Source organism: Vicia villosa, linkage group LG1 (genome assembly GCF_029867415.1).
Source record: "Vicia villosa cultivar HV-30 ecotype Madison, WI linkage group LG1, Vvil1.0, whole genome shotgun sequence".
NCBI lineage: Eukaryota > Viridiplantae > Streptophyta > Magnoliopsida > Fabales > Fabaceae > Vicia > Vicia villosa.
In genome coordinates, this window is record NC_081180.1 from 63,014,454 (window position 1) to 63,039,677 (window position 25,224).

The following is a 25,224-nucleotide window of genomic DNA, read 5'->3' on the forward strand; positions in this document are numbered from 1 at the left end:
CCATTGGCTTCAAGACCAACACGCCTTAAGTTAGGAGACTATCTCGACCATCTGACATGGATATGACATATCCATTAAGAGACTTTAAATATTTAGACAACATATTCAAGGGAGATTAAGGTCACACTCAAACATAGAAACAATGACGTAATAATAATTAATATGTTTAATCACATAGATTTATTGAGACTTATATCGACCCCTAGTAAAGGATTGAAAAGAGAAAGCAATTCATATCATCATACAATTGAGACTTTATTGATCACACAATCGATAAAGTTACATTAGAGTACTTTCAAGTAAAATTATAAACATAATTGATGTAAATTATAATAAAAGTCTTTAACCTTTGATTTGATTCAAATCTCTAGAAAGAATTTGCAAAGGCTCATCTTCATGCTCATGAAATAGTGTTCATTTTGATAATTTCATTTTAACAAATACACATAAAAAAAGATACAGTTGTTAACCAAATACAATTGTTGAAATATTAAATCCTAATTAGTTTATTTCACTTGAGATAATAATGTGTTTATCTTGCATAACAAACTTTTCCTTTTTAATAACTATTTTCAAAAGGTAGTTAGAAAAGTTAATATATATATATATATATATATATATATATATATATATATATATATATATATATATATATATATATATATATATATATATATATATATATATATATATATATATATATATATATATATATATATATTTTCCTCATATTTCATTTGAAGTTTAATCACTACAATGAGATTGCATGCTTCAACCAATTCTCTCTCTTATTCTTCTTCCATAGTTTTCTAAGCTTTAAAGCTTGTTTCCATGACGTTTTTTATTTCCTAACATGGTAACATACGCCTTCGATCTACCTGCACTCTTTCACCCCTGATTTCTTTCTGTTCCATATTTTATAATGCCTCCTTGTGTTGCTCCTCCGAATTCATAATTGGATCAAAGCATTCCTTATTATGTTAATCCTAGTGACAGTCCTTCATGATTCAAAGTTACACATGTTCTTGAAGGTTTTAATAATCATTTTTGGGCTAGATTTATGCGCAAAGCTCTTGGTGGTAAAATGAAACTTGAATTTTTAGATGGTTCAATACCAGTTCCGGATGATGCCTTCGATCCTTCATTTCGTGCTTGAGACATGTGCTTGTTGTCTGGAATGATTTAAAGGAAAATATTTTCTCAAGGAGATCTCATTCGAATATTAGAATTGCAATCAGAGATATATGTTTTAAAGCAATATTCTAAGATAGTTATTAAATTCTACTATACTTTGAAAGTTCTTTAGAAGGAATTGGAAATTTACATGCCAACTCTTAGTTGCGCATGTTGAATTCGTTGTTCATGTGAGGACGTGATACAAAGAAGGAATAATTATGGTTTGCTCTAAGACATTAGATTTCTAACTAGCTTGAATGATAATTTAATATGGTGAAATTGCAAATTTTGCTTATGGATCCCTTACCAAACATTACAAAAATATTTTCCATGGATCTTCAATACAAAAGACAAGGGAATACATCAGTAGAAAATTCTCAAGCATTGATCTAAGGTATGTCAACATTGAAAATGCAAAGTGAGTTTTAATAATGTCAAGTGTTTCATCCATGATCAATTAACTATGAAGATAATTTGTTTGGCTGAAAACTTTGAAGGCTTGTTCCACTTAATCCTCAAGGACAAGCATGGAGATGCTCATGCTATAAACAATTCTTCAATTTTCACCTTACCAAAAAGTTCCTTATGGAATTATAGATTATATTGTTTATCCTCTACTAGAACGCAGTCTTTACATACTACTTTTTCCTTTGTGATCAAAGGAAACCTGTGATGTTTGTCATCATGATAAACATAAGAATCTTCCTTACAGTTATAGTTTGAATAAATCAAAATAGCCATTTGATCTTGTGAATTTTGATGTTTGGGGACCTCTAGCCATTAAATCTTATCATGATCATTCATACTTTTTTACTATTATTGATGACTTTAGTAGATACACATGGATCATACTAATGAAAAACAAAGTTAAAACAAGGAAAAATATTCTCAATTTTATTAACATGGTTGAAATAAAACATAGTTCTAATGTTAAAGTTATAAGAAGTGACAATAGTCCTGAATTTATAATGCCACAATTTTATGTTTCTAAAGGCATTTTACATCAAACCAGATATGTTGAATCCCATTGAAAAAATGGGAGGGTGGAAAGAAAGCATCAACGCATTATTAATATTGCAATAGCCTTAATTTTCCAAGTCAATGTTCCTAAAAATTTTTGGTCCTATGTTGTTAATCATGCATTTTACATGATGAACAGAGCTATCAACCCCATTTTGGATAACAAATTACTTGATTATCTTTTGGATAACAAATTACCTGAAAGTTTTTGGCAACTTGACACATGCCTCTATATTGCATTATGATAGAACCAAACTTAACCATAGAGGTAGAAAATGTTTTTTCTTAGGATTCAAGCAAGGTTTCATAGGAGTGATTCTCTTAGACATTAATAGTAAAGAAATTTTTATCTCAAGAAATGTTGTTCAATATGAGCAAATTTTTTATATAAAGCCAAATTGGCAATATCACACACCTCCTAACATTGAAACCATAACACCTCAACCTGATAATTTCAAACCTTTAAATGATTCCAAACATTTGGATGATGTAGATAACATACAACCTAAACCATCACAAAATAACCTTCTATATAGTGAACCAACACCCATTTCTAACATATAACTTGATGAGAGAGTCCCTTATCCTGTTGACCAAGAAACAATTCCTCACAAAGACACCAATTTCCACCAAGAAATTTCAGAAAGACCAATTATCTTAAGGATGTGTGCAATACTTTAAACTTTAAATTTAAACCATTACCTTGAGGTATACACTACCCAAACTCTTCTTTCCATTATTTTAATTTTTTCCCTTGGTCATAAAGCTTTCAGTAGTTCGGTCATACAAGATTCAGAGCCAAATTATTATGAAGAAGTTTGTAAGGATGAAAATGGAAAAGGGCTATGCATTTTGAATTAGAGACACTAACTATCAATGGTACTTGGAAATTGGTAAATTTACCACTAAAAATCAAACCTTTTGGAAGCAAGTGGATTTATAAGATTAAGCATAGAATTGATGGTTCAATAGAAAGATACAAGGCATGATTGATTGCTAAATGGCATATCCAAATTGAAAGCTTGGATTTCTTTGACACATTGTCATCCGTAGCCAAGTTATCCACAATAAGGGTATTGCTTGTAGTCGCATGTATTAGGAATTATCATTTACATCAACTGAGAGTAAATAATGATTTCTTGCATGGTAATTTAGAAGAAAACGTGTGCATGAGTGTCCCTAAAGATTATATGCAGCAAGCCAAACCAAGTTTGCAAGCTTGTAAAAAGTTTTTATGGATTGAAACAAGCTAGCAGGAAATGGTATGAGAAGCTTGCTTCTTTACTTCTCAAACTTGGCTATGCTCAATTTAATTCAGATTATTCTATGTTCGCACTCCCTAAGGATGGTCACATCATAATTTGCTTGTTTATGTTGACGATGTTATCTTGCAGGCACATCTCTATCTGAGTTTCATCACATTAAAAAAATTCTTCATAATTTTTCAAAATCAATGACCTAGGAACATTTATGTATTTACTTGGACTTGAGGTGTCCCATCCGAATGAGGGAATTGTCATATCTCAAAGAAAATATTGTCTAGATTTACTGAATGATACAAGGTTGCTTGCATCCAAGCCTGTTGCCACACCTCTAAACCCTTCAGTGAAACTGCATCAAGATAAGAGCAAACCTTTTGAAGATGTCAATGCATACAGAAGGATCATTGTAATATTATTGTATTTGAACAATACCGGACCAGATATAACCTATGCAACACAACAATTAAGCCAGTTCCTTCAAAGTCCTAGTCAATTACATTATCATGCAACTTGAAGGGCTATTAGATACTTAAAGGCTAATCCTAGAAGAGGTTTATTATTTCTTAAATCATCAAATATGCATGTCTTTGGGGTATTTTGATGCACTATGGGTAGGATGCATTGATTCTAGAAAGTCCACATCAGGTTATTTCTTCTTCATAGGTTCGTCTCTTGTGTCTTCGAAAGCAAAGAAGCAACAAACCATAGTTAGATCTAGATCTGAAGTATGGAACTTGGATCAGCCTTTTGAGAATTGATTTGGCTTCTCAACATCTTGAGAGATTTACACATCATATGTGGTAAGCCACATGTGTTTTACTATCACAACCAAAATGCCATGCACATAGCCTCGAATTCTATTTTTCGTGGAAGAATAAAAAATCTTGAGATTGATTCTCAACTTGTAAGAGAAAAAAATTAAGCAATGTGTATTGAAGTTGTTATCCATATCCTCTCAAGAATAATTGACTGATTTTCTCACAAAGCCTTTGGCCACAAGCAAGTTCAACAGCTTAATTTCCAAGCTTGACATCTACCATGATAATGTTTGAGGGAAGATGTTAAAAGATTAAAGCCTAATTAATCTAGTTGTATTGAGATAATAATGTGTTTATCTTGTGTAACAAACTTTCCTTTTTTAGTAACTATTTTCAAATTAAAAAAGTTATTATTTTAGGTAAGTAGTTTGTTAAAGGTTGTTAGGCTGATAGAAGTTGGTTAAAGCAAGTTATAGCTTTTTAAGCAAGCTATATGGGAGGGGATCATTTGACACCGATGTCAAACATTAACTTTTGACACCAAATTCTATTCGTTTATTATTATTGATCCAATGGCTAATATAAATTACCTTAAAAAACTCATGTTAATTTTTAAGTGAATATATCCTTAACTTTAGAAGGAAAAGCGGCCATAAATCTATTATTTTTTTTAGTTTGTTAAGGTATTGTGTGATCTTAGACGAAAATAGGTTTACTTATATAATAAAATTTCGAACTACTATAATTTTCACAATTTATGATTGATTAGGTTTAGGAACGGATCTGGACCATTGAACATTTTTGTTTTGCTTGCATATTTTTATAGGACAAATCAAATTTTTAGACTCGGACCTTCTAATATATTCGTCCATCCCTCCTTGTTTTTTTTTTGCACGCTTTTGAATATGCATGCATTAACATAAGTTTTTGTAATTTTAGGATAAAAAAGTGCAGTGTCGCGGGTCCACCCCGCCCTAACTTTTTGCAAAGTGAGCCAAGGTTTTAAGGTTGCGTCTTACACAATGTCCGCCTACCACGTTTTTATTTATTTCTACAATACAAACATAAATGGGACGGACATATGCGTTTGTCACTCCTAGTTAGGCCACCGTAAATTATCCTCTCTCTTTCTTTTCTTTTTTTGGCTTATCACCACTGGTATAGTAGTCCGGTTTGGGGGTCAGCTTTAGAGTATTAAGAGTATCAAGAAGCAATGCGGATTGCAAACAAACGGACACAAAAATTTGATCAATTTTTTGCTTCACAAAATTTCAGTGGTGGATTTGGAGGAACTAATGGATATGGAGGAGTTGTTGAACAGCTGGAAGAGGAACAAGATAAAGAGAATAATTAAATTTGAATATTTAAATTTATTTTAATTTGTATAGAAGAATTTATGGGTTAGCAATTATTTTGAACTTCATTTAAACATTATTGTAATTTTGTATGGAGCTTTATTTTTCTTTTTATTATTTTTGACTGAATATTAATTATTATATATTATATTAATTACGTTTTAATTTAAATTATATTTATTTTTTTAATTTAAATTATATTTTTATTTTTATTATGATGTTTGATCGATTATTATTTTTTGGAAAACGCATACATTTTTCCAGGGGCTTCACCCCTAGAAAATTGAAACCTATTGTATTTGGCGAGGGGCTTATCCTCAAGCAAAATATCTGACGCACTCTGAACCAATAGCTGACTACTAGCCAGTGCCTACGTCTCCATGTTGCAGGCTGCATCCAGGCTTGATATTGTTTTTTGCATTTAGCGAGGGGGTGTGTCCCAGGAAAATTAGCGAAGTTTATATCCCCTTTGAAATCAATTTGCGGACCCCTATTTTTCTAGGGGAGTTGTCCCCTTGCAAATTTTGTATTTATGAAGGGTTTTTGCCATTTGTGAGGGGTTTTTGCCACTTGATGCTATAAATTTTGTATTTTTTCTTGTAGTGTCTCTGGCATCAAGTGGATCAAGCCCCCTTCCATTCGCAGTTGCGAGGAATCAAACCGTGGTCTTTCCTACCAAGTTCATCATCAATCACCGTTTTCACTCACACGATTCTTTGTTTCTTACTTCTACTTTTTTCTCTCAATATTTTTTTAATTATTTTTACTTTAAAAACGTTCTTCTTTTTTTATATTTTCTCTAAAATTTGATTCTACTCCTATTTCTAGTATTATTCTCATTCCTACTTCTCCTTACTATTGTTTTTTTTCATAATTCTCTCTATTAATTTTATTTATTAAAAAAAATTCTATTTAAAAATTTGTTTATTTTCTATATATATATATATATATATATATATATATATATATATATATATATATATATATATATATATATATATATATATATATATATATATTAAATTTTACAAAGTCCCTCATAATTTGTTTGTCAAGGCTCATTTCTTTGGAACAAAAAATAACGAAAATAATGTTTTATATATATCATTTTATGGTGAATTTTCTTTTTTGAAATTTCTTATTTTTCTGAAATATTTTTGTATGAGAAAAGTTCAAAATTTGTATAAGATGAGTACAAGATTTTGATCTAGAATTTAATCTTTGACTATAATATTTTTTGTATTTTTTTATAACTTATTAATATTATTAAGTTGATATTTATAAATTAATATTATAAGAATGTTAAAAAAAATTATAATTTTAAAAATAATAAAAAGAAAACGTGAAACGGTAGGGATTTATGGGTTAAACTTTGATTTTAAAAAATTTTGGTCCAAGAACTTATTTGAGGATTTTTGTCTTCAAACATGAGTTAGAGCTTAATTTTGTTAGATAAATTATATGGATCAATATCATATGATTTCATGTTTCAAATTATATCTAAACGATCATAACAAATGATCAAATGTATTTGTCTGAAAAAAAGATCAATGAATTTAAGGTAATTAATTTGATATGTATAGTAATTAATTGTTATGTCGCTTCTAATCAGTACTCATATTAGCAAGGATCAAATTAACTACTTAAAAAGATTTATTTATTTTGAATTTCTCGTAGATATTGTTAAATTCATAGGGTCCATTGATTCCATGCAGTCTCCTTGTGTGGGCAGACACAAATTCATGCAGGATCTGCATTCTGCGGCAAAGTATAAGGCGACAAAACCACAATAAATATATAAATAAAGTAATAACTGACAATTGTGTAAAATAAAAGAAGAAATAATTGACAAAGAGCAATGCAGGGACTCCCAAGAGGTGTTTGCTGTTATTTGTCACTCCACCTCTTAGTTATTATTATCATAGTCTCATAGAGTTGTGATCATCACGTAGTGTTAATTATTTTTTTAAATAGTTTATGACTAATAATTTATGGTGGATATTCATGATAAAATAATTAAAGTATTTGATAAAATTAGTTGTTTAACTATCTTATAAATTAAAATGACATAAAAGATATTTAATACATAATTGTTTGATTTTAAAATATAATAAATTGTAAAAGTAAAATTGAGTTTTAATTAAAATAATAAGAATAAAATTGATAGAAAAATGATAAACTATAAATTATAAATTAAAATGTTATTTTAAATGTCTGGAAAATAAGTTATAAGTTAGTAAAATAAATTATAAGTTAATGATGAAAAGACCTTTATCAAACAAATCTCTTTTATTGTCATATGAACTTATAATAAGCAATAAGCTCAAAAACTGTGAAGCCGAACAGAGCCTAAGTCTCTTTTTGATAAAAATAACAGTTGACTGTTAAGATAACATATAACTTATGACTGATAACTAATGATTATAGCTTATAGTTGATTGTTGATGACTGATATAGATATAAGTTAATTAAAGTGTTTCGTAAAATTAGCGTTTCAACTAATTTATAAATGTAAAATGACATAAAAGACATTTAATACATAATTATTTTATTTTAAATTAAAATAAATTATAAAGGATAAAGTGTTTTTTTGTTAAAATAATAAAGGTAAAAGTGAAAAGAATAATAAACTATAAGTTAAAACGTTATTTGAAGGTAGCGTATGGAAAATAAGGTATAAACTCCTGTTGAAAATAATATCATACAGGTCTAAAATTTCATATAAGCTTATAAGTTATAAGTTCAAAAACTTGTCTTACCAAACAAAGTCTAAATAGACCAATCTCTCGAGCTGAGAAAACTATAATTAAGGATATATTGCTCCTTCAAGAGTTATAACACTATTGTATTTTTAGAGTTCGATTAGATCTTAAGATCCTTAGTTAAACAGAAAAAGATCTTTTAACGTCTCATCCAAATACTCTTAAATTATTAACTAAATTTATAAGTCTCACATTATTATTATTATTATTATTATTATTATTATTATTATTATTATTATTATTATTATTATTATTATTATTATTATTATTATTTTCTCAACCAGCTATCTCTTTAGTAAGATCTACTTAATATAAAATTCAAAGAAGTCATGATGATAAATTTAGTCATATGTCATCTTGATAACAATCTTTGCCATATGTCATTTGGAAATAAGTCTAGATACAAACTCTATATTAAAATAAATAATAATTATAATGATAATAGAATAAATAATAATTATAAATATAATAATAATAATATTAACCTTAATAATAATAACAATTAATATTAAATAATAATTGACACAATATTAATAAATAAAATAATAATAATAATAATTAAAATATTATTTAATAATTGATGCAATATTAATAATTAAAATAATAATAATAATAATAAATATTTTAATAATAATATTGAGCCATAGTAATAAATAATACAAATAAATAATAATTTAAAATAGAATAAAACTAAAAATACATAAATAATATTTTAATATAAATTGTTGGTTTCAAAATATATTTAAAAAATATTTTAATTATAATTATCAATTTAATAAATTATATATATATATATATATATATATATATATATATATATATATATATATATATATATATATATAATTGATTAAAAAGAAACTCTTATTGACACTACCTTACGAATAAATAATATAATAATAATAATAAATATAGTAATTATAATTAAAATAATATAATAAAGTATTTTGCCTCCACTATTAATAATAACAATAATAGAAAATAATTATTTTTTAAATTATTTTATGTTAATAGTTTTGTATAATATAATCTAGACAAATATTTAATAACATTTACTCAATCAACGACAGATATACTATATAAATAAATTACTTAACTAATATGTTTTATTGAATTTATTTTGTGATTAAATTAATAAAAATATTTTTAAAATATATTTTATATTGATAATAATGAATAAATAGTGATGTCCAAAATTAATTAATAAATTGAAATCAATAGAAAATATAGATAATATAGATAATAGTAACCTCACCATGAGGCAGATGGAATGATGGTGTCTCTGGGTGCCACATCTCTACAAATGCCATCAGCATCCCTTTGTGTATAGTGGAGTACCCGATGTGACACAGGTCCTTCAGCCCAGAAGTTGTGAGGATATCCTTGAACCACAACTCTTCAGGCTAGTGCAGAGATAAAATCTTCTGCCCGTGGTTTTCGAAGTTCTGGGAAGCCCTATCTTGAAAATTTCCAAAGAAAACACTGTTAATGACAAGCAAAGTTAGAAGTAATAAATTTCCACTGAGGATAAAAGTAATAAGTCTAAGAAATTTTACCTTTATGTTCCAAACATGTCTGGTTGTATGATCTATGTACCCTATCAATAAGTATAAATTCGAAGGACCCACTAGGTAACCCTCAGGTGCCTCAGGCGCACCAGCTTTTATGTGCAATAGGTCCACACCATCAAGTGGTGGCACGGGAGATCCAGCATTGGCCGGAGGAGACACAAGAGGAGCATAAGTATCCCGATTACGTCTGCGGGTAGAGGGCGTCTATGAAGTACCCTCACCCTCACCCTCATCCCGACGCTTCCGGGATGAAGAAGTAGAAGTAGAAGGCCCCTGTCCAATATGCTTCGGGTGAGTTTGCGACGTTGCCCCATCTGTCACCTCTGGTGGAATGGAGGCCACATGTGACATTATCTGTATCCGTGCAGGTCGCACAGATGCATGTTGTGCAATCCTCCAAATATAATGCGGTCTGGTTGGTCGGCCATAATATCTGCATATTACAAATAAAATCGAATTTAATATAATTAAATTATAAAAATAAAAGGAAAAAAAGAAAAAAAATCAATTTATTAGAAAGTAGATAAATAAAATAAAACGGACTCAATTAAAAAGTGGACACAGAAAACTAGAATAATTTAACCTCGTTGTAGATTATGGTTTTGAGTGGAAGTCACTGCCTCGTTATGGCTAAAGAGTCGACTTTAATTAGAAAAGTGCTTTTTGTATACTTCCATTGGACCACTGTGTCTATAACAACAAAACATGATTGATGCCAACTAAATTGGATATAGTCACGGGTTGCCAATTTTCAATATCTAGTTTCCTCCAAAAGTAAGGAATGTCATTTTCCCATTATTGTTATATGTTTTTTTTATTCTTTTCTTTTTCAAAGTTGGCAATTTTTTTCTTTCAATTTTTTAAGTTTCAATTTATTATAGACAAAAAATAAAATAAAATGAAAATAATACTAAGATGTCTTTGTTAACACACAAGATCCTCTTTAAGAGTGTTAAAGTGGCTTAGAGCACATGATCTTATATTTTTCTTTCATGGTTAAATTATAATAAAAAGGGTTTTCATTCACATATTTTATAACTGGTTTATAGTGTTCTTAAAAAAAAAAATCACAACTCAACTGAAGTTAATTTCAATTTCTTACACAAAATCTCTCAAATATTTGAGATTATTCGGTTAACACATATCAAATGGACACTTGCAATATTTTTATAATAAAAAATCTAATGTCTAACTAATAAAAGAATAGGATCTAGAATTTACATAATGAGACATCTTTGGCTATGCTTAATTAGCTTAATTTTCAGGGTTAAATTGGACATATTACTTTACCCATAATTAATACTCCAAATTTGACCGAGTTACCCCTTTTATACATAGTTGTTCGTTTTGAATATGATTGTATTTTCGTCTGGCTTGATTCTTTATTACCACTGCGAATTTGTAAATCCCATATTAGTAATGTTGTTCTATTTTTTTTATTGTAGCTTATCACAAATTGCTAATGGCATATCCAATTGAAGTTGTTAGGAATATAAATGACTCTAAAAATTTGTGGAAAGATTGATGTTAGGATTCAAGATTTGTGGTCTGTTACAAGCATGTCTAACAAAGAGCACTTGGAAATGGTTTTAATTTATGTGAAGGTATCCATTTAATTTCACCTTACAGTTGCTATTTGTATCTGATTTCATCCAGAAAAAATGCTTTTGTTTATGATGTCATGTCATTTATTTATTTGGGTTTCTCGTGTGATATGATCCAAGTTATTATACCCTCACATTTGGTTCAGAAGCATAAGTCTACTGTTACTATAAGAAAGACATACATCATGCAGAACTTCAAGATTTCTAAAAATGATTTCTCATTCAAAGCAATCACTCATAACTTCAAGTTGATTTTTTATGGTGCAACTTCTTCAAAGGCTTTAGATTTTCCCGACATTCCTATAAACCATTTGAACTTGATAAGCCTGGCTGACATGATTGCGGGAAAGTTTCAACCTGAATTCTTAGTTGGTAATCTAAGAGTTGATATTTTTTTTTTATTTGTAATCATTTCAACTTGGTTTTCTTTATTTAATGGTTTGATTTATTTTTAGATGTTATTGGAAGAGTTCATGAAATCATTCAGACTCAAATGAACGCTACAAATAACAAAAACAAAGTTGTCTTTACCATAACATATATGAGGTATTCCCGCACTATTCAAAATAGTCTTTACTAATTTTATGAATATTACATTACGTTTTGACTATATTATCTTATATAATATAACTCATATTGTGCTATGGAATTTTGTTTGACATTCATTTTATTCTTTTACAAAATCCAGTAGCAAATGGGAGATTCCTTTATTATCAGCATCTACCTTGCAAGTCGATGTAACTCAAAACTCTCAATACTTCGACCTTGATAAATTTATATGGAAAGCATAAGTTATAAGTGTTTCTGAGATCGCCAATATGCAATATGTACGTGTATGATGGTTCCGTATGTGAGTCAATCATCATGTATTATAATTGAATCCAGGTAAAAATAGTTAGTTTACATTAATTTATGCATAAAAAAATTCCTTAATCAAATTCAGTAACTAATGTTTTAATTTTATACCAATTTGAAGGAGAAGAGAAATAGTATCTGAGTTTCGATTCAATTGATAAAACATAAGCCAATTATAATCAAGCTTATGAAGTTCTAACTCAAAAAGTTCTGAGTTCTCTAAGAACACCAGGTCTACCAAATCACAAGATCAAACTGAAAGTTGGAACACCCATTATGCTAATGAGAAATTTGGACCATACCAAAGTGTTATGCAATGGAACAAGATTAATCGTGACAAGGTTAGAAAATCACGTCATTTAGACCAAAATTATGTCTAGAAAGAACATGGGAAACAAAATTTACATTCTCTAAATGTCTATGTCAAATTCTGAGTCACTGTGGTCATTCAAGTATATTATGAGACAATTTTCGATCATTGTCTCATACGTAATGACAAGCAATAAATCCCAAGGTCAATCACTTAACAGTGTAGGATTATATTTGCCAACTTCTGTTTTTAGTCATGGCCAATTGCATGTAGCAATTTCAAGACTGAAAAGCAATAGTGATTTGAAAATCTTAATACACAACAAGGAGAATGCATCATGTTTGAGTACTACCAATGTTGTGTTCAACGAGGTCTTCCAAGAACTATCTTAGTTGGTAAACAACTATTCCTTTTTCTTTGATGCTATAACTTTAATCTCCGTCTTTTTAAATCTTTCTTTCACTGTTGTTTTCTCTAATTGATATTCGAGAAAATGCTCAACAGTTTTTTCACTTCAACAAGCTTTTTGAATACTTAATCACTCTAAATGGTTTTGGTGAATCATTTCATATTGGCATACTTTCATTTTAACAGATTTTGTCATTTAGTATGACAAATGCAGTAGGGTCTAGGGTTGGCAATGAACCAGACTAATTCGAAAATAGTTTGAAATTCGATTTGAAAATTAAATCGTTGAACTAGGTTCATGAACCAAATGAGCTGAATATGAACTAAAAACTAAGTTCGTTAACTAAATGAGCTGAACTTGACCTATACATAGTTCGACTCGTTAGGTTCATGAGTCAATTTGATTATATATGAGATAGATTATATTGTCTTTTAATATAACGATTTTAATTGATAATTTATATTCTAAAGTGAGCAAAATATTTCTATAAATAATTATACAAATAAAATTAACATCGTCTAAATTCCAATCTTATAACTTTTATTTTATTTCTATATTTTTTATTTTAAAAATATTAATTTAAAATGTCAAATATATATATATATATATATATATATATATATATAGACTTTAAAAAATTACTTTTAAATCGGTGAAATAAGCGAGTTGAACCTAACAAGATAAATCTAACGAGTTGAACCGAAATGTTCGTGAACTTATAACAAGTCGAGTTTGAGCTAAAAAAAAGTTTGTGATAAACTCGAATTCGAACTCGAACTCGGTCAATTCTTAATGAGTCGAGCTTGAGCTAAAAAAAGGTTTGTCATGAACTCGAACTCGAACTCGGCCAATTCTTAACGAGTCGAATTGAGCTGAGGCAAGTTCAAATTGACTTGACTCATTTCTAGCCCTATAGGACTAATAAATTAGATTGATTGAAATTAGACCTTTGACGTTTGATATGATTAACTTCTAGTATGATTTTACAACAAATCCAATGTTTATGCTTTATTATGAAACTTGGTAAATTTATGCATCATTTAAACACAAATTTGACTGTGGATTTTGAATTTTGAAAATTGGATCCAATATGATATATTTATTCATGTTGTTGTAGGATGGAAAAATAAGTTATGAGCTTGTTGCTGCAATGGATGAAGTGCGATGTTGAAGTCACAAATTATGTTAGTTGACAAAAATGTTTGGAGATGTTTATGCACATTTTCTTTTAGCATTTTTTATGTAGGAATCTCAACTTTAAAACATTATATAGCTATCATCGTGCCTTTTCAAGTTTGTAACAAGTACTCCCTCAATTCCTTATTATAAGCAAAATTTCACTTTTTAGATACATTGAATAATTAATGTATCTAGACTATATATAGTTCTAATACATTAATTATTCAATGTATCTAAAAAGTGGAATTTTGCTTATAATAAGGAATGGAGGGAGTACATATTATTTCTAGTTTTGGCCATATTACAATTTTTTTAATGTATTGTTTGGATAAATGCATAACAATTGGTGCATTTTATTATTTTATGTTTGTAATTATGTGAATGTTTATGATCTAAAAAATGAATTCAAACTTGACAAATGAGAGTAGGCGGCGTGTAATGTGAATTCAAACGGAATTTGTGCGATAGCACGGATATTTTACTAGTAATGTAAAGAAAATAAAATAGAAGAAGAAAAGAAATTATATTAATCAACTTGATATTTATAATAAAGTGGACATATATTTACACAGATGGGGTTATACCTAAAATCGACTATATGTGAATGGTATTGATACAAACTAACCATATTTTAAATGTATAATAATAATAACTAACTAACTAACTAACTATGCTAATAAATCAGAGTTCATAATGTTTAACACCCCTTTCAAACTGAAGTGAGTGTTATGCAGTCTAAGTTTGTGAGATAATGTAGTAAAAGGTCCATGTAGAAGGACCTTTGCAAAGAAACCACTAACTTTTTTTGAGAAATAAATCAACATTAAATATGTGACTTTAGCCTGAACTTTTATCACAAGCCACATTAAAGTCTATCTCTAAATGCTTAGTACATTTGGGGACGACTGTGTTATTGGCACTATAAATGGTGGATCTGCTATCATAGAAGATTGTTATAGGTTTTGTGTGATGAATTCCAAGATCTTTGCTGAGGTACAACAGTCATCGTGCCTCGCATTTTGCATTTGCAAGTGCACGATATTCTTCCTATAAAGAAGACTTGGATATGAGTGTTGGCTTTTTGCTTTTCCAGTAAATGAGGAAGCTTTTTAGATAGAAACAGAAGCCAATAGTGGAACGCCTTGAGCAGAATCCGTGAAACCTGTTAATATACTATATGGAGTTTATTTTAATAAGAGGCCTTGAGTATGAGCTAGCTTGATTTATTGAATAATATGGAACGCAACTTGAAGTTAAACAATAGGATTCGAGAGGAATTGGCTTAACCTAAAAATATAAAAACTAACGTCAGATCTTGTGTTAGTTAAATATAGTAGCTTACCTATAAGATTTATGAAATAAGTAGGTTTTGGTAAATTAATTTTATGCTAGTATGAAGCTTGTGATTAGGATCTAATGGCATTGATGCAAGTTTGGCACCGAGAAAACTTGTCTCTTGTAGGAGGTCTAAACTATATTTCCTTTGGTAGATTGAGATTCCTTGCGGGGATCATGCCACTTCAAAATCCAGAAAATACTTCAATTTTTCTAAGTCTTAGATGCTAAATTTCACATCCAAGACATGCTTTAACTTTGAAATATCATCCATGTTGTTATCTGCAAGCATTAAGTCATCAACATATACTAACTTAATAATGAAACCATTAGTGGTATTTTTTGTGAATAGAGAATAATCAGACTTAGATTGAGTGTAACATAAGTCAATAAGAGTAGTAGTGAGTTTATGGTTCCACTGTTTTGCTAGCTTGTTTTAATCAATAGATGGATCAATTTAATTTACAAACTAAGTTGTTACTTGAGACTTTTAAACTAGGGGGACTTTCATACATACTTCTTCATCCAAGTAACAGTGTAAAAAAGTTGTGTTTATGTCTATCAGGTGAAGGTACCAGTTATTAGAGGCACATAAGGATAAAATACAGTAAGTAATAGTCATTTTAACAACTGAGTTTAAAGTTTCAAGATAATAAATACCTCCGAATTCGTTAAACTCTTAGCTCCTAAACAAGCTCCATACCTTTCAATAGTTTCATTTCCCAAAAAAATTATTTTAAAAATCTATTTTCAACAATGGGCCTTTTTTTAGGAGGGAGAGGGTCTAAATCCCATATGTTGTTAGCAATTAGGGATGTGAACTCATGATCAATGACATTCTTCCAATTAGGATCAGTGATAACCTTAGTGTAAGATTTTAGTTTAGTTAAGGTGGATAGTTGAGATTGAAGAATTTGTGATTAAAGGATAAGTTATTATAAGAAAGAGCATGTTCAATAGGATAGAGAATGTTACCTGAATTATTAGTAGGAGAAAGAGGGAGTACTTTTGATGAGAGCATAATGATAGTATTATAAGTAACTATGAGGAACAACAATCTCTTTAGGGAAAGGTTTCTCCAAAGCGAACACGAGTCACCGAGGGAGATGCTTTCGAGGAGGTGTTTGCCTTCATAAAGGTACCAGATATTTTTTCCCAGATTCCACGCACTTCTGAGGATGCTGCTTCTATTGTCTCGACGTCAGATTTATCCTTCGTCCAAAATCTTTATGAGGGGGATAAAATGGAAATGGCTTCTGAGCTTGCTCACAACATGTTCAAAGTTGCTTCTATTTTTACTCTCGTCTTTGCTGGATCGAGTGATGTCTTAGCCCCAGGTAATCTCTTCAAGGAGATGGATACATGGAAAAAAAGTTGAAGCTATGGAGCTAAAATACACCGATCTTTAGAAGGAGCTTGTTGCACTGCACGAAAGAGTTAAAGCTACCGACTCTTTACAAGATGCGGTGAAAGTACATGACTCCATTTTTACCCTAGAGGCTCGTTTGACTAAACTGGAGCATTCCCTTTGGGATGCAGAGAAGTGATACAAGGCCACTTTTGTTTCCATTAAGGAAAAGGCTTACTAGGTGAAAGAGTACCAAAAAAGATGTAGAGGCCCCGAAAGCTCTCTAGAACGAGGTAGCAGGTTTGAGGCGGTCGATCTATGCTGATCTTTAGCAGACTATTCAGAACATGCTCAGAGCCTGAGAAGAAGTTGTGGAGCAAGCGAGGAAGTTCTATCCTGATGCTGCGAATTTTGCTAAGGCGTTGGACCCATTTAAGTCCACTTTTGGGGTGACTTAAGGAGGTGGTCCTGGTGCCTCTTCTTCAAATGCTTTAACTTGATTTTTTTTTTGCTTTGTATTATTTATTTCTTGCAATGTTTCTTACACTTTGTGCTTTGGATGTGATAATTTTTTATATTTAATGAAATATTTTACCTTGATGCTTCAAGTATCATATACTTTAGAGTTTTGTGCCAATTTTTGTTTTCCTTGCTTACGAACTATCATAACTCCGAGCTTGATCTTTTTATCTATGAGGTTTTTATTCACTTTAGAATTTAGGTCGGACCGGCGATGTTCATCAGCTATGGTCGGATGCCTGTTTTGGTCTTGAGAGCCTCTACTATCCGCTTTATGGAAGGAATAATGCATTTGATTGTAATGAAGTGGCAGATATGCCCCTGGAATTTTTCAACTTTTTGCAAATTGGTGCATTTGAATGATGTTAGCTACCATTTTTTGTTGCTATATTTGTATGTTGTCTTTTGTATTTTCTATAGTAGTGTATTGATTTGTATGATTTTTTCTCTTCCCGAGCAATGCTTGGGACTGGGAAAGTCGAGTTTATGTAGTCATATTTTGTATGGTGCTCTGCATCATAGAGGGTCGTTCCCCAGCCAAGGCTAGAATCTTCATCCCTGCCCCTGAGGCTTGGCTATGATCAAGGTAGATGTCTCTAGGCTCCACCACCCACGCCTTGAGATTGGCTAGATCCAAGAGGGTGCGCCAGCTTCGCAGAAGTGTGTTTAATAAGCCTCAGATGTGAGGTGTGTGTTTGATCTATATCAGAATCACAAAAATGTGTTAAGTCTGTATCAGACATACAATTGGACATGGAATTTGCTTAAGCCGTATGAGAATCACATAAATGGGTTAAGCCTATATCAAATACACTTTCATGCAGGCGGTGCATTTAATCTTTATCAGAATAGCATAAATGTGTTTAGTTTGTATTGAATAAGAAGTGAGCTCGGAAAATGCTGAAATTGTATCCAAATCACATAAAAGTTTTAAGTTTGTATCAGAAATGTATTCATACATTTTCTCTTTGCTTCCCTATTTTGGGATTTCTAACAGAAAGAGACAAAGAAGCACACAACAGAGGAAGAAAGAGATATATATTTATATATATTCTTCATATTAGTAATTAATTAAATTGATTACAAATAAATAATAACCCAACGAGCTAGATAACCTTCCACTGTGACCTTGGTGTGGTCGGGCGGTGTCCGGAGTCTTTGTTAGTTTTGCTTTTATCGAGGCTCCACGTTGGATGCACTTCGTGCTCCAAAGTGACTTCTTTAGTTGTACAATGTCCAGGGTTTATGGTATCTGACTTTCCCCAGGGCTCCGAGGTGGAAGATCCTACTTAGGGATCTGGGGTGGGACATCTTTCTTAAAGGTGTGTCCCTTACTTGGACGGGGCATTGTAGTACCACTATTTGGGACCAGCCCATTGATGTGCCATTGGAAGACCAGCTCGTTCGTGAATGTATCTTAAAAGCAATAGTGGAAGCATTTGGCTTGTCGAATTGCTTTATCCAATACTTCGGCGAGCTGCTTTTTCTCGCATGGATATGAAAAACTCCTTGGATGAGAATTCTTTGATCTAAGTCTTCCCTCCAAGATGGTGAGGTCAAGCAACAGTCAAAAGAGACTATGAAGATCCAAGGTGTAATACCCTAAGCCCCAACACGTAATTAAAATAAAATCATGCAAAATTCATTTTATTCAATGATAGTGTGTCACATATTTCTCATAAAAACATGTTTCTCAAATATTTTAAAACAAAATGACTTAGTCTCAACACAAGGAAAGTAATCCAACAAACCCTGGGGAAAATATAAACATTGAAAACTCGTCCCGATGTTACACTATCAGAGCGCCACGCAGAAATCTAAAACAAACTCAAAAGTGATAAACCATGAAGAGGCATTTATACCATTCTCAAGCTCAACGTCAACTACTCTTCTCCCTGATATATATGTACTCCTAGAGAATACAGAACACCACAAATAAACAAACAGGGGTGAGAATAATTTTACAGATGTTAACAATGAAATTAAACAACATGGATATCATATATAAGCGCAACTTAAAACATACACAATAATTCTCATCTACAAATTAAACAAAATATAATGCAACGTGAGATACAATGCAATCCTCCTCCAATAATGCATATCGTACCAAAAGTTTTGGATGTCCGAGTTATGTTACGGATTTATCCATGTCCCCAATTCCTCTCTGAAAAATACTCTCTCTGAACAGTGGGACCATCATTGGTTCTCTCGGAACACTAGACCTCACTAGACCGAAGTCCTACCTAACTCTAATGTATATGAATGCATGAGCATATAATAACAACATTCACATTCAGAAATCAACAACAATTATTATTCAATCTCAAATTCAGCAACAACAATACTTATATCAATGTTCTCTCTGAACCGCAAAACAAGATTCTATATGGACCATAATTTTTTCAATGCAAAGTCAATACTAGTTCTCTCTAAACAATCAATTCTTCCTCAAAAAGGTTTCTCTCCGAAACCAAAAATCGAAAATATAATTACGACTCAGTAATTATATTAGCAATCAACAAATAATTAATATCTCGCAACTCGTATTAACATGGTTCTCTCTGAACCCATACTTAGCCAAAATAAGGCCAACATTATAATTCTCTCTAAATTACACAACTCATAAATATATACAATTAAATCTAAATAATTATATAATAACTTTTCACAAACTCATCAACAGAGTGATTTATATTATTACTCAAAAACACTCAATTTACACATAAACTCATAATCATATTCAAAACACATCAAGAAAGTAATAATTATTTATTTTGCACTCGCAATTTTTTAAAAAGGTGGCAATCTTTGTCTCACACTCAACATGAGCTCTTAGGATAAACTCTATGTGAAGGCAAGCTTCTACAATACTATGTTTTGATGAAGACAACTATCATAAGTATGCATCAATAAAGGATGAGCAAAAAGATCAAATAAGCTATGGATCAAGATTGCAAATTTCATAAAGATTAGCTTTGGTTGATTGATCTTCAAGTCATAATGGTACAAGTTAAATACTTTTACATTGATACTACTTAGTGCTCAAAAATCATATAAAATTTCATACACATGCATGCCCAAACTCATATATGCATGGCATAAGTTTCCAACATTGAAAAACATGCATTTTTACATTTTGAGTTTAGGTAACCGGTTACCAACATTCATGTAACCGGTTACATTGCTGGCAGTAGCTATTTCTGGGCATTTTTACTTGATGTAACCGGTTACATCATTTTAGGTAACCGGTTACATGATCGTATTTTTGAATTTCTGGGCTGTAACGTAACCATGTAACCGGTTACATGCTTTAGGTAACCGGTTACACCTGAACCAGTGGCAACTTTTCATGTTGAAAATGTCCCAAACGAATCTATCTTTTAAACCTTGAACCATTGCATTGTTCTATCAATATGCAACCATTCTAAGAGGCATATAGTCACATATATATACTATACATTTCAGATTTGATTCCTCACCTCTTTCATTACAATTTACCACATTTTTGATCATATATTTTCATCATATATTTTCATACAAGTGTTTCATACTTGAACTTTCATTGAAACTTTTTCTACACATTGTTAGAAAAGTTTCTCATTCATACATAAACACTTGAGCACTATTATATAATTGTAAATTGTCTTGCTTGAAAGAGAAGATCAATCTTATAGATTGATATATGTTCATTAACATTTCTACTCAAAATATTCATTATTATTGACTTGCTATCCAGGATTGTTGGAAGCAAGGGTTATTGATTAGTGAGAGGATTGTTCTCATAATCAAGATAGTAAATCCAAGAGGATTGTTCTTGGTGGTTGAGATCTTGTTGTCCAGGATTGTTGGAAACAAGTTAGTGAAAAATCCAAGAGGATTGTTCTTGGTGGTTTTGTTAGAAGATTGTAGGAGGAGTCTTGTGTAGGCTTGTACAAAGATCTAACAATAGTAAAATCTCTTTCATGTTGAAAGGGGACTGGAGTACTCTCGGATTGTGAGGGGAACCAGTATATATCGTTGTGTTCTTTACTTTTTCGCATTTTACCGCTTTCATCACTATTATCAAGAAAAGAAAAGAACCATTCAAAAACCTTCAAACACTTAACCAAAAATAAGTACAAGTATTCTAAAAACCGGATAAATCATTGAAAACCTAATTCACCCCCCTCTTAGGCGCACTCTTAAACTTACAATTGGCATCAGAGCAGGTTATAGGTAACCTGTTCCTAAAGATCCAGAATGGCTTCCGCAAATCAAAATCCAGTTTTTAGAGATGGTGGTAGTAACAACAAGCCTCCATTATTTTGTGGTGAATACTTTGACTTTTGGAAAATCCGAATGAAGGCTCACTTAGAAGCACAAGGAGAAGAAGTATGGGAAGCAGTCCAAAATGGTCCATTTGTTCCTACAACTGTTGTCGATGGTGTTGAATCAACAAAGCTTAAAGTTTCATGGAACGATGATGATAGAAAGAAGGTTCTTGCTGACAAAAAGGCGGTCAATCTTCTTCAAGGTGCTCTTAGTATGGATGAATTTTTCCGAGTATCGGCATGTACAACCGCAAAGGAAATATGGGATACTCTTGTAGAAACTCATGAAGGTACCACCGAAGTTAAAAGATCAAGATTGAATACCTTAAGTCAAGAATACGAACTGTTTAGAATGAAGCCTAGAGAAACTATTCTCGAATTGCAAAAACGATTCGTTCATTTGACAAATCACTTGAAGGCACTTGGTAAGACCCTCACTAGCGAAGAACTAAATCTAAAAGTGCTTAGATCTTTAACAAGAGAATGGCAACCGAAAGTAACGGCGATATCCGAGAAAAAGAATCTATCAAAGATGACTTCTGCAACCTTGTTCGGTAAACTTCAAGAATATGAAACAGAACTCGGAAGACTTGAAACGCATGAAATTCAAATGAAAGATTCAAAAGATATTGCCTTGAAGACAAGAGTCAAACATCATGATTGCAATCAAGAGGATGAATCCACTAGTGAAGAAGATGATGAGTTTATCAAAAAAATTGAAAAGTTTCTAAGAAAAGAAAAGAAAAAGGAGATCATTAAAGAGGAAGCACCAACAAGGAAGATTAAATGCTTTGAATGTGGAGAAAGAGGACATGTCAAAAGTGAATGCCCTAAACTTGAAAAGAAGAACAAATACTTCAAGAAAAATAAGGATAAAAAATCAAAGAAAGCATATGTAGCATGGGATGACAATGAAATAAGTTCATCTTCAGATGAAGAACATGTGAATCTTGCATTGGTAGCAACACACCATTCCGATGATGAAGACAATGAGGTTAGTAATAAATTTTCTCTTTTTGATAATGATGTTCAAGATGCAATAAATGAATTGTTAAATGAGTGAAAAATTCTCTATAAAACTATCTCATCTCAAAAGAAAATAATATCATCTTTAGAAGAGAAGGTTAAGATAATTGAAGAAGAACAAAAAGATGACAAAGAAAAAATGATTAGTGTTCAAGAAGATAGTGTTGCATGCAAGAATTGTGAATCACTTTCTTTTCAAATTGTTCAATTAAAGAGAGTCCTTGAAAGGTATGAAAAAGGACAAATTGGGTTGGAAGGTGTCCTTAGGCAACAAAGATTCCCTAATGATAAAAGTGGTCTTGGATATGCAAAGTTTAAACCAAGTACTAGTAAAACTATCTTTGTGAAGGCAAGTGAACAATTCAACAAATTGGATAAGGCACAAAAGGTTCATCATCATCCTAAAAGGCTTCCTAAAAAGAAACCATATGTTCCTAGATATAAAAGCAACTTTGAACCTACTTGTTTTTATTGTGGTATTATTGGTCACACACCCAATGCTTGTTATGTAAGGAACTTTAGTGTTCCTAGTGGACATTATGTATGGGTGAAGAAAGGAACTAACTATGATGGACCCAAAGCACATTGGGTACCAAATCAAACATAATTTGTTTTGTAGGTTTGCTTGAGGACCACTTAAATTCTATGGTGTTTTTGACAAGTGGTGGTTTTAAGCATTTGATGGGAGACATAAACTAACTTTCAAATCTAGTTATAAAGTCCAAGGGTGATTTCACATATGGAGAATACCTTAAAAGATGAATTCTTGGCATTGACAAAGTTGGAGCATTAACTTTCACATCCATTGAAGATGTACTTTATGTTAAAAGACTAAAGCAAAATCTTCTAAGCAAAAGTCAACTTTGTGACAAAGACTTCAAGTTCATCAAGGATGAATAATTGATGAAGTCTCTCATGAGGTAAAACTCATAGGTAACGAATTAATTGTGTTCATATTTTATTTTCAATTTATCTTTTTCCCATCCTTTTTGATAATGACAAAGGGGGAGAAGATATTTGTGTATATGTGTATGCTTGCTTGTCTCTAACATTTGCAGCCACAAAGAAGTAAAATTCACTCTAAATCAAGGGAGAGCTTTGATCAAGGGGGAGTTATCAATTTTAGGGGGAGCATTCACATAAGAGCATTACACTTCATATTTCAAAGGTTGTCATCATCAAAAAGGGGGAGAATGTGAAGGCAAGCTTCTACAATACTATGTTTTGATGAAGACAACTATCATAAGTATGCATCAATAAAGGATGAGCAAAAAGATCAAATAAGCTATGGATCAAGATTGCAAATTTCATAAAGATTAGCTTTGGTTGATTGATCTTCAAGTCATAATGGTACAAGTTAAATACTTTTACATTGATACTACTTAGTGCTCAAAAATCATATAAAATTTCATACACATGCATGCCCAAACTCATATATGCATGGCATAAGTTTCCAACATTGAAAAACATGCATTTTTACATTTTGAGTTTAGGTAACCGGTTACCAACATTCATGTAACCGGTTACATTGCTGGCAGTAGCTATTTCTGGGCATTTTTACTTGATGTAACCGGTTACATCATTTTAGGTAACCGGTTACATGATCGTATTTTTGAATTTCTGGGCTGTAACGTAACCATGTAACCGGTTACATGCTTTAGGTAACCGGTTACACCTGAACCAGTGGCAACTTTTCATGTTGAAAATGTCCCAAACGAATCTATCTTTTAAACCTTGAACCATTGCATTGTTCTATCAATATGCAACCATTCTAAGAGGCATATAGTCACATATATATACTATACATTTCAGATTTGATTCCTCACCTCTTTCATTACAATTTACCACATTTTTGATCATATATTTTCATCATATATTTTCATACAAGTGTTTCATACTTGAACTTTCATTGAAACTTTTTCTACACATTGTTAGAAAAGTTTCTCATTCATACATAAACACTTGAGCACTATTATATCATTGTAAATTGTCTTGCTTGAAAGAGAAGATCAATCTTATAGATTGATATATGTTCATTAACATTTATACTCAAAATATTCATTATTATTGACTTGCTATCCAGGATTGTTGGAAGCAAGGGTTATTGATTAGTGAGAGGATTGTTCTCATAATCAAGATAGTAAATCCAAGAGGATTGTTCTTGGTGGTTGAGATCTTGTTGTCCAGGATTGTTGGAAACAAGTTAGTGAAAAATCCAAGAGGATTGTTCTTGGTGGTTTTGTTAGAAGATTGTAGGAGGAGTCTTGTGTAGGCTTGTACAAAGATCTAACAATAGTAAAATCTCTTTCATGTTGAAAGGGGACTGGAGTACTCTCGGATTGTGAGGGGAACCAGTATATATCGTTGTGTTCTTTACTTTTTCGCATTTTACCGCTTTCATCACTATTATCAAGAAAAGAAA